The 15448-nt window shown below is 55.7% G+C and overlaps 1 long non-coding RNA gene across 1 annotated transcript; it reads left to right on the forward strand.

Moving 5' to 3' along the window:
- The first annotated feature begins 6149 nt into the window (after positions 1 to 6149).
- Positions 6150 to 8692, forward strand: LOC138425271 (uncharacterized). Its single transcript, XR_011251146.1, has 2 exons — positions 6150 to 6325; positions 6911 to 8692. It is a non-coding gene; the product is annotated as an uncharacterized lncRNA (long non-coding RNA).
- The last annotated feature ends 6756 nt before the right edge of the window (positions 8693 to 15448 follow it).

Below are 15448 nucleotides of genomic sequence, written 5' to 3' on the forward strand. Positions count from 1 at the left end.
GTGGACTGTGGGATCTAGTTCCCTGACCAGGGATCAAACCCTTGTCCCCTGCATTGGAAGGCAGATTCTTAACCACTGGACAGCCGGGAAGCCCCCCTGGGCCCACACGTTTCTGTGTCTGTCTCTGTGAATTGCTGCCAGCCCTTCACGAGCACAGGCTTGGAAGTCTCATCTTTAGCTCAGTGTGCTCAACGCCTTGGTAAATGCTGAATGAGACACCGATCATGCCATAACCGCCTCAAGAACAGACAGGAGTATGAGAGCTGCTTAAACGCTTAATGGCCTGCGTCCCTTGGTTAAGATGGGAGTGTAGCACCTCTGTATGCATTTTACAAGTTGGCATCTGCCCAGCTGGACTGTGGTCATGGGTCCAACCTCGGGTCCACCCTCTGGGCCGCTTCTCCAGGAGGAGCTGGAGGCGGATCCATCTTCAGCATTCAGGTTTCTGACAGAAGGCATGTTATTGTTGTTTAGTCACTAAGTCGTGTCCGACTCTGCAACCCCTTGGACTGCAGCCCGCCAGGCTCCTCTGTCTGTGGGATTCTCTAGGCAGGAATCCTGCAGTGGGTTGCCGTTTCCTTCTCCAGAGTATCTTCCTGATCCAGGGACAGAGTCTGCATCTCCCGCATGGGCGAGCAGACGCTTTACTACTGAGCTGCCAGGGGAGCCCAGTCTCACCCTTCTGAATTCTGCGTCATTCTATCGTCACTCTGGCTGTGGGCTAAATAATACACAGAACTTTTTTTGACCCCAAAGATCACATGCTATTTTAGACCTCTGCAAGATCCGCACGTGTTCTGTTACTGGAGACAGGCGAGCGTTCTTAGATCTCTCACGGGAGTGGGCGCCCTCCAGGTCACCTGCCCTACAAACTAGTCAGGCGCAGACAGGGTGGCCTGCATGGAAGGAGGGAGAGATGCCCCCGGAGGACGGCGGGGCTCTTCCTTCCTCCAAGGAGGAGTTCTCCGGGCCCTCCCTCCTTCCCTGCAGCCTTGGACTTAAGGCCCAGCACGTCAGCTGGAAGCGCCCCGGGAAGCCTCCCTGTGCGTGTGCTGATGGAGAAGAGTCAGGACCCGAAAATGCAGGGATGGAAACCCTCACCCACACGGCCTCGCACGAGATGAGGCCTCCCCAACAAGCACTGAACTGATTTTCTCTGCCAAGGGATAAGATCAACATGCCTCACGCTTTGCAACTGTTTCTTGGCGAGTCTTAAGGGGCTGACCGCAGTCGCAGATGGTGCGCTGTGTTGGGAAGAAACCCAAGGAAGGGCTTCTGTGTGCACCCCCTGGGCTCCGGCCAGGGGGTGCCAGGATGCCAGGGTGCTTGTGTGTGGGGGGGGCAGTCCATGGAGTGACCTGCCTGTGTGGAGACTCCACAGCTGGTGTGTGAGGCGTTAAAGCTAACCTCAGTGTGCCCATGCTGAAAAGCTAATGTCACTTCCCCGCCCCTGCCAGACTGACAATTTGCTGTGAATTCAGACGAGGCAGAGGAGAGGCACCCCAGGGAAGGAGTGAGGGGCCCTGTGCCCGCCACGTGGTCCCCCCTCGTGCCCTGCCCCCAGCCCAGCCGCCCGTTCCTAACAACCAAGACGAGCAAAGCGTCTTACCAGCACCTTCCTTCATTCTCACTTGGGTTCTGTGCTTACCCCGTGTCACCAGGGGGAAAACGGGGCCCAGAGAAATGGTTGGTTTCCCTGCCGGGGGCTACTGCCTGAAGGTCTTGAGCTAGGCGCCCAGTCATGAGCTTTGCAACTTCAGTGGTTTCTTGGCCCAGAGAGCCATTTCCCATAAGATGGAAATACAGAGATACAGAGTTACTAGAAGGAATGACAAAAAATATTGAATCTCATATCTGGTTGCCTTTAAGAAACTGCTAAACATGTTCAATAGAACTCTAAAAACTGAAGTAGATCTCAGGATATTTAGGTTGTAGTCGCACTTACTCCTTTGAATCTGTGAGCTTCCTTTGAGATGCGGTGGAGTTCCCAGGTGGTCCTAACGGTAAAGACTCCACTTGCCGATGCAGGACACACAGGAGATGCGGGTTCTGTCCCTGGGAAGGGAAGATCCCCTGGAGAAGAGAATGGCAACCCTCCACAGAACTCTTGCCTGGGGAAACCCATGCAAGAACCCATGGAGCCTGGCGGGCTGTAGTCCATGGGGTCGCAAAGAATCAGACATGACTGAGCATCTGAGCCGCAGCTCAGAGATGGAGTATCAAGGACCCTGCATCCAATGATTGTCTGACTTGAAAGCATCCACCTCTATTTTTGGAACATGATCCAGGGTCAAGGTTCCTTCCACATGTCACTGATATGACCAAATATACAGGGGTGTTTTTGTTGTTGTTGTTTTAAGAATTTTTGTTTTTGGACCATTTTCAAAAGCTTCATTGAATTTGTCACAATATTGCTTCTGTGTTATGTTTTGGTTTTTTGGCCTAGAGACATGTGGGATCTTAGCTTCATGACCAGGGTTTGAACCTGTACCCCTGCCTTGGAAGCGTGGCGTCTTAACCACTGGACTGCCAGGAAAGCCCCTGTATGCGGTTTTAAACCCCCGTCTTCTCCTAGCTTCAGGCTCCCAAGAGTGCATATCTTACTAATGGGAAATCAATGCACACCCACCAGAGAATGCAGCAGGTGATGGCTTTGAGGTGTGGAATGCGTGCTTGGCCAACCCATTTAATTAACTGCTCAGCAGAAAAGAAAAGTGCAGGCCCCGTGGTGGCCTGGGGCGTGAGGAAGGAGGAGATGAAACCCTGCCTGTGGCAAGCATGCCCCCGGAGACCCTGGGTGTCTTCTCCAGCGCCCGCCTGCCGATCCCCGCCCTCAAGGGCCTGCGAGGACCCAGCCACCCCTGTGGGGAGGTGCCCTGCGACCCTGGGCTTCACTTGGAGCTGCGAGCATTTCAGACTTTACTCCCCAAGAGGCCGGCCAGGGGTCCGCCAAGCACAGGGGGCGAGGATCTACTTTGCCGCCCTCTTAACGTTATGTTTCAGAAGGACCTGGCCCAGAGCCGACAACGGAGAAGGTAGGCCAGGTGAGGACCGCAAGGCACGTGGTCCCCCTTAGGCCTCGGTCACCACTCAGTGTGGCGGTAACTCAGAAGAGGCTCAAATGCCCCTCTAAGAAGGATCGATGGAGCTCTGGTGGAGCAAATGCGTAGTAAAGGGGCGCACGGACTCAAGACAGGCCCGGGGGTGCGCTCCTGTGAAATCTGCCAGGGAGGCCACTTGCTCCCTCCATGGCTTGTGGAGGCCCGAGGCACGTTCAGTCCCTGCCCTCAGCCTCATGCTTACGATGCTCCCCATCTTAACCCTCAAAGAGCGTTGATAAAGCTGACTCCTGGGACGCGGGGAAAATAACCTGGGGCAAAACTGAGAACCAGTAATAGGAATGATGACAATGAATGGCCACAGGCTTCCGTGTGGCTCAGACGATGAAGAGTCCGCCCACCAACGCAGGAGACCTGGGCTTGATCCCTGGAACGGGAAGATCCCCCTGGAGAAGGGAATGGCAGTCCACTCCAGTATTCTTGCCTGGACAATCCCACGGACCGAGGAGCCTGGCGGGCTACAATCCATGGGCTCGCAAAGAGTCAGATACACTGAGCAACTAACACTTTCACTTTCGTATTTGCCAAAACACACTCACAGCCCACGACTCGTTTGACCTTTCAGCTGGACTGTGAGGTGGGGAGGTTTCCCTGGTGGGAAGATGGAGCTTAGGAGGCTCTCGGACCCGCGTTTACAGGCTGAGTTGGGGCGAGCGGGGGTGGGCCAGGTGGGCCAGGGTCTCTGAGGGTGAACCCAGGGCACCCCGGCTGGAGAGCGGCCCTCTCCCCAGCCCTCCCCTCAGTCATGCGTTTCCTTTATTCCAACCTCAAATCTGCTGACCTCCCCTAAGACACCAACCAATAATTAACACCTCATGGAAGCCTCACTGGGAGCTGGAAAATTCCAGGTGGTTGAAAACAAGCCACCGTATCTCCTTTCCCCCAAGGGAAGGTGAATAATTGAGCATCTGCCTTCCCCAGGAGCCCCGCTCTGCACCACGGAACCAGCGTGTGGCTGCCAAGCGTCCCTCTCGGGTATCGGAGGTTCTAACTCAGTGGAAAGGAGGGTCTATGTTCTGGGGCCGTCTCAGTACCTGGCATGCTGCCTGGCCATGCTGGACAGAGCGGCCCTCTGAGGCCCAGGGTGCCTCGTCCCGCTGCCCTGGAGACACATGGTGGGAGCAGGGAGGGTCCCTTGCCCAGGGCAGCCCGTCACGGCCGTGGCTGTGTCAGAGCCGGACAGAGCCCAGGCCCACCCAGCCCACCTTGGCTGTTTGGGCCCTGGGCCTGGGTGATTGGGGCAGAGAGGTCGTGCTCCTTCCTGGAGGTGTTTGGCAGCCAGCGAGTGCGTTTTGGTTGGTTTGCACGTGACAGGCTCACTGGCAGGTGGGTTGTTTACTGTCTCTAGGCACCGCTGACCCTCAGAGGGGTGGTCCCTCCAGGGTTATCAAGGTCTCAGAAAGCAAAGCATCACATAGAGGTTAAAAGACACGGTTAACACGAGGCAGCTGCTGCTTTGCCTGCCCAGGGCTTTCTTCCCTTGAGGAGGGTCTTCCCTTCTCCGTCTCATGACGTGTCTTCTCAGATGATTGTCCCCATGGTTTCAGTCACTGGCTGAGGGGCCTGACCTTAGGTGGGCAAGGTCGGTTTCCAGGATCTTCTCGCAGAGCTGGGGACCTGCTCTTAGGGGGCAGCAGGACAGCATGGGTCTACAGGTGGAGAGATAGGAGATGTGCAGAGAAGCAGAGAGGAGGGAAGAGAGAGCCTGGGGCCTGCGAGCCCTGAACCAGCCGTCCCTGAGGCCGACCCCGTCTCTGTCCTCCGTCACAAGAGTCAGTCACTTGCTCTTTCACCTAAAATAGTCTGATTGTATTTTCTTCGTTTGAATTTTGCATTTTTAAAAGAGAAACTATATGTGTTTTAATTTATTCTTGGAACGTTTCTTGCTTCCTTTCTAGTGATGCTTATACCCCCCAAGCAGTTCCCCTCGTATAAGGGGGCATTTCGGTGATCTAACAACTAATAGGTTATGGTTTTTTCTGAGGCACCCAGACAGAAATGAAGAGTAAATGTTCAAGGCAAAGGATAAGAAGGGCAGGTTTTGTTGGACGCAGTCATCCCTATTTTAAGAGCTTTTTAGCATAGCGGTGGGGGCTCCTCAGGCACGAACACACACTTGACAAGACATTGGTGCAACAGGGCACGTTTGCTGAGGTCCTCGGCCATCAAAGTAGTTTCAAGAAAGTGACATTGCCAGCAATTAGGCAGATCGTCTTCCGGCAAATGCCACCGTCGGGGAGCCCTCGGAGGGAGACGGGGTCACGGGAGACGGGGCCACGGGAGACGGTGTGTGCTGTCTGCTGAGAAGGCTGCTGATTGAGATGTGGGGGGCCTGGGGGTGGAACATGAGGACTCTGACAGCGCTTGAACAGGACAGGCTGGCTGTCCAGTCTTCCAGCTCAAAGTCCAAGGCTACAGGCTGGCCCTCCCCACGCAGCCAGGCCCCACGTTCTCACTCGCTTACGTTTATCTTGCTTCTAATCTCACTTGCTTAACTTTTGATGCCTCCTTCGCAACTTGACACGTTCAAGATTTTTAAAAAATATACCCATTGTAGGCACTATTGGCCCATGGGCCTCTTTCACAAAGGAACTTAAACTCCAAATAAAAGGCAGGAGCGCCCAGGCCCAGCGCCCTGGCCTCTTTGCAAAGAGGAGAACCTTGTATGCTTCCCTGTGATTCTAACCTGGAGGGGAGGGGAGGGTGGGTACCGTCGCTCAGCATAAACCGAGCTCTGTGTTCACTATTGACTTTAAAGGCACCAAAGCTGAAAATCCTTCTCCAAATATTTCTGGGCTGAAAGAACAGCGGCGTCGCCAAACCAAACCTCGTTCTTTTCCTTGTTCTTTTCCTTCTTCTGAATGCCTGACGTCTTCCTGTGGCTTTTTTCCTAACCCCTGACCAAACCCGTCCTTGGAACACAGGTGTTCCTATTTACCCTTCGCAACCCACTTCCTGGAACCCTTCTGGGAAAAGACAAATATTTAGAAAACGGCCAAGCAAATAAGGATCTCTGATTTCCATGAGCGCGGGTCCAACTTGTGCCCAAAACTCTGCCCCTAGGCAGCAGTAGCCCTTTCTATTAACTATTTATCCATTCCTCTACTCAGCCACCCTTTCAGCAAACATTTTTATCACGTGCTGTTACCTGTGAACAGGGCGTGGTCTCTGCATTCCTGACGCTCTTGTCTGCGTCCCCCTGAAACGTGAGTTCTAATCGCGGAGATGGCTGGGAACGCGTAGAGTGGGGTGCTGGTTTGCTGACTGTGTCCGGTCACCTCTGCTTATGTGGGGCTGTGAGAACATCCTCTCCAGGAGGAGCAGACCTCAGGGAGGCCCGCTGGTGACAGGTGGTTCACGCCCACCAGCTTGTGAGGTCTCTCAACAAGCCTCTGGGGTGATAGGGGCTGGCAGGTCCTGTTTCCTCCAAGGACACTGGACTGATGGGAGCTAAGTCACCGTGCAAGATTGCTTGGGTAGGGATCAAGACCCCTCGTCTACGCTTACCTTGTGACAGCATCTCCACTGTTTGGGAAAAACAACAGCAACACTATCTCTAGGTTTGGCGTCTGTGACCCCACCTTCTCTGGTGCTTTCCTCTGGTTCCTTTCTGGCCTGGGGGGCTGCTCCAAGCTCCTCGGGGGCTTGCCCTTGGCCTTCAGCTCAGTTTGCACGTTTTACTGGGTGAACGACTGCACTCCAAGAGCGCACGGCGGAAAGGTGGCCTTGCTCCCCCTTAATGTTTCTAAATTTGCCAAACGTGTAAACAAGGGCATCCTTGTGTTTTGCAGAATTTCCAGGCAGAATAGAATCTAACCCACGCTCCAGGCTCCGGACATCACATGCACAGGGTTCCAGCATTAGTACACGCTGGAAACGCCCACGTTCCAAGGAAAAGGACAGCGGCTTTTGCAGCAAAAGGCCTAAGTGAATGTGACGTCAGGGGAGAGGAGTCTTTGGCCAGGCGTGGGCGGCATGGCCAGCGGAGGACGTGACCATCAGAGGCCCACGCCCGAGGTCGCAGAGAGCTTCCCGCACCTCCAGCAAAGGGTCGTCGTGCCATGGCCCACGTTCTCTTTCGGGTTTAGCTACGAAAGTGTTTGGTCTCCCTTCCTTCAGGGAAGGGCCTGGGTTTTTGTTTTGTTTTGTAACATATTTCTCTAAACTCTGCGGTAGCCAGAATCGTGTTGTATATTTTCAGTGACTTGTCTGACCACCCAGTCCTCTCTTTTGGAAAATATCCCCTAGATCTTCACCAGCCACCCCCTTCGGGCACTTTGCGGGGTTTCTCGGGTAGCAGGGCGCCCAGGATCTCGCCAGGCAGCCCTGGGGTAGAGGTGGCCTCTCACGTCGGATGGTGGGAAGTACCCCAGCTCCCTGACAGCCAGCCTCAGACGGGCTGGATCTGGTGTACCGGGTGCGTTCTGGTGTTTCTCCCTGACGACTGGCCCCAGGGACCCCTCAGCTCCCAGGACTTGTCTCCAGCTCCCGAGGGTCCCTCCTTCACTTAGGCCAACACAGTGATGGGCTGGCCGAAAGACGGGCATTCTTCATGAGAAACCGCTTTCTCCCCCGCTGGGCTGGCAGCTACCTTTCCGGGGAGGCGGGGGGCCACTCCCTCTCCAGGGCCAGGTACGGGGGGACTTTGTACCAGACTAGAAGGACAGGCAGAAAGGGTTGACCTCCGGTGTCCCCAGGGCCACCATGGTTCCCAGTCCTCCTTTTCTGTCTGTTTTTATGGAAGACTGCAGGGTAGGGGCGGGAGGGAGCACGGAGGCTGGCCTCTGTTGTGGGGCTGCAGGTACAACACAGGATGCCCAGGTTGTTCTGAATTTTAGATAAATAGCAAAAGCATTTTAGCGTGAGTGCAGCCCCAGAACCACCTGCATTCTTGTTTGCTAAGCCTGGCAACCCTATGTGAGCACCCTAAGCTTCCTGCACCTCTCATCAAGGGGACCACTCCCCTTGCACAGCTTCCAGCAGTGACCCCGCCCCTCCCCAGAGTCTGGGGGCCTGCAGTCAGCCTGGCTCAGCTCCGTCTGCACCTTAAACAGATCTGAGAGCAGCCCAGGCTGGCTGGTTTTCCCTGGGGGGTGATTTCAGCGCTGTTTCACTGGTATGGGGTTGTGAACGTCCTGCGGGCTCCACTGGGAAGCCGTTTAAACCAGTGCTTCTTGAATGTGAATTGTGTGTGAGTCACCTGGGGACCTGGGCACCCAGATACTGAGTCAGAGGTCTCTGGTGGGGCCTGCGGATCTGCGTCTCTGACAGGCTCCCAGGGGACACCCACCAGCCGCTTAGAAATGGAGATAAGACGTGGTCAGACCTGGTTGTAGGGGATGGCCAGGCTCAGTTTTATCTCGTGGTCCCGGGAGGCTGGAGTCGCTTCAGACTGTGGGTTGTGACCCACCAGTGACTCACGAAACCCGGTTCATAGGTTGTGAGCCGTTTAAATTCCTGGACACTGTTTTTTTTAATGACAATCCAACATTTAATTAGAAGGGGAGGCAATTTTTACAAATAAATATCATGTGAATAATTTTTTGTCCAAAATAAAGGATTTGTTGCGTGCACTCATTAGATGTCCTCTTCCAAGCCACACGATTCGTTGGCACTCGCGAGTTAGCTAAACTGCCTAAAGTGTGGATAATAAAATAAATCACGCGTTTCAGTAAAAAGCGAGAGGCTGTGCTGCCCTCGTCATCTCGTCATTTTCGTAGTCCTCACTGACTCGGACTGTTGGCTCACGCCCCTGTCGACTGCCTGATCTCAGAGTCAAGGGCTGGCCTTGCACCCTGGTCTCACCCTAATTAGTCAGTGGAGAGAGACTCGGGGGGACCACACCTTGGGAGGGGAGAGGGGCCTGGGAGTCAGCCTGGGGAACGCCCAGGATCCCTGCCAGGCCTTGAGACGAGCCAGGAGCCCCCAGGGAAGCAGCAAGGAGTGTCTTGATGTGCGGGCAACTCTCCCACACCCTCACCTCCAAAGCAACATGGGCGCCTCTGTGGACGCCAAAGGCCCAGAAGCCCTGAACTCTGGCCGAGCCAGCCTGTTCTCCCGTCCTGGAAGCTGTCAGAGGGTGAGGAGGTGTGTATTTGCCTGGACTGTGGGTGAATCTCAGGGGATTGTGGCTGCCTCAGCAGCAGTGGGCCCAGCATCCGTAGCACAGGAGTCCTCATGGAAAGTGGTGGTTGACGCAGGACCCCTGTGTCTCCCAGTGAGGCCTTGGCTGTCCCGGTGCCTGGAAGCTCCCGGACGGATGGCCCTTGGTTCTGAGTCTGAAGCCATCACAGCACGGCCTTAGGGTCTCCCCAGAGTGGCCCCTTGAAGATATCCCGCCCAGGGCCCTCCCATGCCAGTCTTGTTCTTTCCTCCTTCAGACATGATGGGGACCAGGGAGACCTCGGGGTCCCGGTGTCAGGGGACACCCAGGCAGGTGTCTCTCTCCACAGCTCACTCACAGCTTCCAAACAGCGACCCGAGGCTGAGACCCTGCCTCCATGATGACAGGTTTGGCAAGAGCAACCCCTGTGCGTGACGATGAGAGAGCCGTCAGGCTAGAAGCCGTTCTGACAATGAAGGAGAGCTCCCATCTGCTCTTCCATTTGGGTTATTTAAAGGCAAGAAGCTTAAACTCCGTCTTTTGTTAAAGCAGACGAGAAGCAGCAGCCTTTCTTCTCTTTCTTCTTCCTGAACAAGCAGGGACTAAGGGGAAACTCGTGTTGCAAACTCGCCTCCCTCGAGACCTGCTCGTGTGGAGAGCAGCGTGCATCGGTGCGTTTCTGCTCATCGCTGCCTGCGTGGGGATCACACACTCGGCGTGCTCACGGGCCCCGCTCTGCAGAGGCTCTGCTTGCTCGTTTTTAAACTTTTTACTTGGGGTACAGTTGATTTACAGCGTTGTGTGTTTCTGCTGCATGGCAACGCGGGTCGGGTCAGCCGTACACACACGAACATCCGCTCTCCTCTAGACTCCGTTCCCATGCGGGTCCTGACATACAGAGGCCCCCGTGCTCTGCGGCGTCGCCTCCGACCCTGACCGGTGGGATGGCAAAACCCAAGAAATTAATGGAGATGGAGCAAGTGTGAGGGAAACGCCTGGCTGTGCAGCAGTGCTGTGGACGGCACCGCCCAGCTCCTGTCCACAGCTTCCCTGTAAACGGTGCCATCTGAACATCCTTGTCTTCCAGCGGCCACGTCACAGCAGGGGGAGGGGCAACAGCAGTGACCCCCTCCGGCTGGTACCCCGGACGCAGCCCCTTCCCTGGGCCCAGGGCCAGAACCTCCCTCCGGGTGCTCTGAGGCTGGTCGAGCTGGTTTCTCTGCTCCGGCTCCTCATAGCCCCATCTTTTGCTGTAGGACAGTTTTGCCCACGTTTGGTTAGTCCGGGTATTTGGGGAGCTAGTTCCTGAAGCCGGGCAGTGCTGCGGCTTTCCCCTCTACACACCTTGGAATGGGCCCACAGGCCTGTCCCGTCCTTCGCTTTCTCTCCCTCTTGTCCTCATCGCTGAGCTCCTGCTGTTGCAGGTAGCACATTAGGTGCTAGAGAATCACAGACAAGACACGGTTCTGGCCGCAGAGGACCCCTGGGTACCGGGAACGCCACGGACGGTGGTCCCCGCGGGCGGGGCCTTGCAGGGGAGGGCATCCCTGTGCTTTGTTAACCGGTGGCCCAGTAGCAGGCAGCTGCACCGGGAGGGACGCTGCTGGCTGCAAGCTGAGAGATTAACCTGCTCATCCCAGGAGAGCAGCCTGGAGCCTGGGCACCAGGGATTCAGGGTGTCCTCAAGAAAAGGCCGGAGGAGGCCTGGGAATGCGCCCCTTCTGCGTCTGACCCCCAAGGCCCCGCAGCCACACTGCTGCCGGACTGGGGGCCAGTGAACCTAGGGAGCTGCCCGGCAGCGCTCCGAGGAGGGACCTGGGGTCCAGGGCCAGGCTGGGTGGACAGGCTGACTGAAGGTGTCAAGAACGTTCAGGGAGCTTCCGGCTTTGCCTTCTTTCTCCTCTCTCTTATTTCCCTATAACATCTCTTCACCCTCATTTTAATTTTATATCAAAGTAATTCCCTCCCTCAAAAAAAATCCACTTTTTTGTGGATAGGAAATATTTTATGCTTAATTTTTTCCAAGATATGTTTCCTGAGTGTAAATCTCCTTTCCTTTCCCCTTTGCAGCTTCCAGCAAGTTTTTTCTCCTCCCCTCCGGTTCTTCCACAAGAACAAGACAGGGCCTCAACCCTCTTCCCCTAAAACCTGGGACTCTTCCCCCCGAAATTTCCTCACCCAGGAAACGGCGGGCCCCCGGCGCTCCCTGCCCTCCTCCTCCGCAGAGGCTAGCCCCCACTTTGTGTCTGCTTCCTCTCCGGCCCCAGGGATGGAGCAGAGCCTAGAGCGCCTTGGGTGAGGCGGTGGCCTCTCAGGCTGATGGGTCTTCGGCCCGCCGGCTCTTGGAGGATGAGCAGCAGATGCGGCCTGCGGTGTCCGCCCCGCCCTCCTCGTCCCCCACGCTTTGACCGGGCTAAACAGGGCACTACAGGCATCACCGAAGAAGAAAAGCCGAAAGCTGCGGTGGGAGAGGCTGCCCTCTCCCTGCTTAGCAGGAAGAGGGTGCCAGGGCCGGCTCAGGGTGGGGCCGACTGCGGTCTCTTCGAGGTTCTTTCCTTACTCTGGGCCCGTGCCTGCTCCACCACCCCCCGCAGCTCGTCCTGGTGTGAGGATCCCCACGTGGAGACTAAGGACGGGTTTCCTGCATTTCAGGAGCTCCAGGGGTGACCGTAAGTGAGGACCAGAAAGCTCCAAGCAGGAGAGGCCGCAGTACTTTTTAAAAGTGTGTCTGTCATGACTTAACTCCAGAGGATGCGGGGTGGTGAGGGAACTGGTCGGGGGGGTGGGGGGACAGATGAAAGTGGAAAGGAGGCGCGGGCCGCAGCCAGGAGGGAAGACGTCTGGGCTGGGAGCCTGCTGACCGCGCACGTGCTCGCGTGGTGAGTGAGCACCTGGCTTGCGAGAGGCTGCCTGACGGAGCGAGTCTCCGGCTGGAAGTGGCTGAATAAGCGCCCTGATGTGCTAGACGGCAGTGTCTCTGCTTTCATCCTGAAATGATTCACTGACAGCTTACTGACTCAGCGCTGGCCTGTCCTCTCCTGGAGGTCAGGCCCCAGGGTGAGTGACTGTGTAGACGCCACCGCGATGGGACCTGCCGATGAACAGAAGAGCCAGCCTCCCGGCTCAGGGCCCAGGGCGGCCCTGCAGCCCCTCCCCTTCCCCCGGCCTCGGCCTCTCCTGCGGCCACAGCCCGCCGGGGTCTGGGCTCTGACCCGGCCCCCTTCCAGGGTGCCGACTCCAGCCCCGCCCTGAGCCAAGCCCCCACCCCCAGGGCTCAGTGACCCTCCTGCGGGCTCCCCCCGCCCGCTGCCCCTGTCGGCTCCCTCTGTTGCTCCTGCTGGCTCGAGGACCGGCTTCCTTCCACCACCGTGGGCCGCGCTCCTGGCTGGTGTGGAAGTCAGGTGTTGGCCCTCAGCCTCCCCGAGGCTCCCCAAGGACAGGGCAGAAGGCGGGACCAGCATGGCACTCCCCTCGCTCAGGCCAGCGGCCAGTGCCAGTTGTCCACGGACTCTGAAGACCCCTGGCTCCAGGCTCACCCTTCCAGGGACGACAGCGTCTGCTAATGACCAGGCTGTGATGCGGTCCCTGGTTCTTTCTTAAAACCAGATACATGTCCCTAATCAAGGAAGATATTGAACCCATGAATGTCAAGTGCTTCTGAAATGGAGTTTTGCAGATTGTTGCCTCTCTCTACAAAAGAAGTTACACGTCCGTTATAGAAACATCAGAAAATATAGGTGAGCAAATGAGCCTTGTCCAACAGCTGTAGTTTAAATTCTCTAGAGAAGGTTGCGGAACTCTTGGAGAGTTCGTCCTACGTCTGTCCACAGGCACCTAGGCACATACACAGGGGTCTCGTATGCATACAAATATTCGAATGCTTTGCGTGTGCTGCCCGTGCCTGCAGACGTGCGCATGCTCTGTGTCTTGTACATGAGCATGTAAACACCCGCGCCGTGTGTCTTCCACATGTGTGCAAACATGTACGTACCTCTGACGGTTCTTTCACATGCTTGCAGGTACGCACGTACATTATGCGTGTCTTTCCCATGTACACAAACACACACGTGCATCACATGTGACTTTTACAGACACAAGCAAGGCACATAATGTGTTTTTAAGTATGTACACAAGCGCATATGAACACCTCTCGTGTGAACCTTTGTGTGTGCATATGTTATTTTTCAAACCAGATGATGCAAGGCCGGCCTCCTGTGACCTGGCATTTTCAGCTCTTTGCTTCTCACTTCTGGAGGATTGCACGTCTTTCCAGGCCGATAGGTCCCCGTCTGCTGCGGCATCATCCACAATCGCTGTCTAGTTTAATACCAGGCTGTGCAGGTGATTAGCGGTCTATCTAATTGCTCCCAGAGCTAGACATTCAGGTAGCTCTCTGCACTGTTTCGGGGCAGCGTCCTCAGGTTTGCTGAAGTCTCTTCCAGGATTAATTGCTCATTTTGCCAGCCGCTCAGGGAAGAGTCAGCTGTCATTTCTGTGGCATGTTTTGGCCCCAGAGTCTCTTGTGGGCAGCTCTGTCCACCCTCCTGTCTCTGCAGGGACGGGGGTTGCACCCAGGGGGAGGGGCACCTGGACCCCCCTGCCTCCCCTGCCCCACCAGCAACTCAGACCCCTCAGTTTAGCCCACGTTTCCTGGTCTTTGTCCCACAGTTTGCACATGGTCAGTTCTCAAGTAAAGTGTCGAATGGAAAGACGTTTCTACAGATGGAGCCTGGGAGAAAACCCGGTGGCTACCACCCCTTTATCTGTATTAGAGGCACTGCAGACCCGGGGTCAAGACGCACAAGACTTAAGACCTTGTAACTTAGCTCCTCAGGTCTTTGCCCCTTTGGATGGAGGTTAGGATGGCATCTAATAAAATACGAAGGAAATTAGCCACAAGCCTTTCCCCACGGGGTTGTGAAGACCGTCAGCACCACCGTCAAAAGCCCAGGGCCAGTGTCCCCTCACCGTCAGCTCTCATTACCCTTATGGGCTATGGTTTCCTGAATAAAATAAATGAGGGTTTTAATTAAGTGCTAAGCTCTTAATGGGTGCCAAGTTGAATTGAATTAAGTGATTTCTCAGTTAGTATAACACAGAGATAAGCTCCAATACCTTGGCCACCTGATGCGAAGAATTGACTCATTGGAAAAGACCCTGATGCTGGGAAAGATTGAAGGCAGGAGGAGAAGGGGGCAGCAGCAGATGAGACGGTTGGATGGCATCACTGACTCAATGGACATGAGTTTGAGCAAACTCCAGGAGACAGTGAAGGACAGGGAAGCCTGGCGTGCTGCAGTCCATGGTGCCGAAGAGTCGGACACGACTGAGCAACGGAACTGAACTGAACTGGTAAGAAAGAGAAAAAAAGAACAAGAATTTCTTACTAATACAGTTTCCTGAGCCTCCGCAGGGCCCGTGCGTCCAAGATCACTGGCCTAGGTGTCTGGCGAGCGGGTCTGAGAAATCTTCCAAGGGCCCGGGCTGTGACGGTGACTCAGGCCTCGCTGACCACACTCTGTGCCGTGTGTGAGGGGCTCGGACTGGGACTGTGTGGCCTGTGTGTGTGACTCTAATTTCCAAGTGGAGAAATGCGCCGTGGGGAACCGTTTAAAACCGCTGACTGGGTATCGTGGGAGGGACTGTACCCAGCCAGGAGCCAGCCCCAGGTCACTCTGGGAAACTGAGAAGGATCCCGCCGAGTCTGCTCAAAGCCACCACCCTTCTTGTCTGGCTGCCCCTCCGCCTCCCCATCCGTGTCTGAGCAAGAGTGTCCTCTGCCATGGGGCTCCACGCTCCAGAAGTACCTCAGGAGATGTTTAAATGCGTGTTCCCCGGGCCCCCCTGGCCCCCAGGGATCAGAAGTTTCCTGCTGTCTGGGGGCTCCTGACTTAGCTTTTCATGGAGCGCACAGTGAGAGGGTATTTCCATGGGAGCCACACAGTGTGAGACGGGATGCCTCCTTTTCCTTGATTCCAGTCTTTAATCACTGAGCTACACCCTCTCCTTAAACCCCACTAATTATATGACGTGAGAACACATCCGAGCTGGGGAAGCCCACGTTTCAATAAAACCACCCGTCCCAGCTCTGAAAACCCAACCACTGGCTTCCCTCACTCCCCCTGTTCATCTCAGAGATTTCAGAGCTCCGAGAGACATGCAATTATTTTATTTAAGGCTCAGCCTGCTCCTGCTGCCGAAATGTTTTGAAACTCACAAATTGCTG

The sequence above is a fragment of the Ovis canadensis genome, chromosome 20 (assembly GCF_042477335.2).
Source record: "Ovis canadensis isolate MfBH-ARS-UI-01 breed Bighorn chromosome 20, ARS-UI_OviCan_v2, whole genome shotgun sequence".
Taxonomy (NCBI): domain Eukaryota; kingdom Metazoa; phylum Chordata; class Mammalia; order Artiodactyla; family Bovidae; genus Ovis; species Ovis canadensis.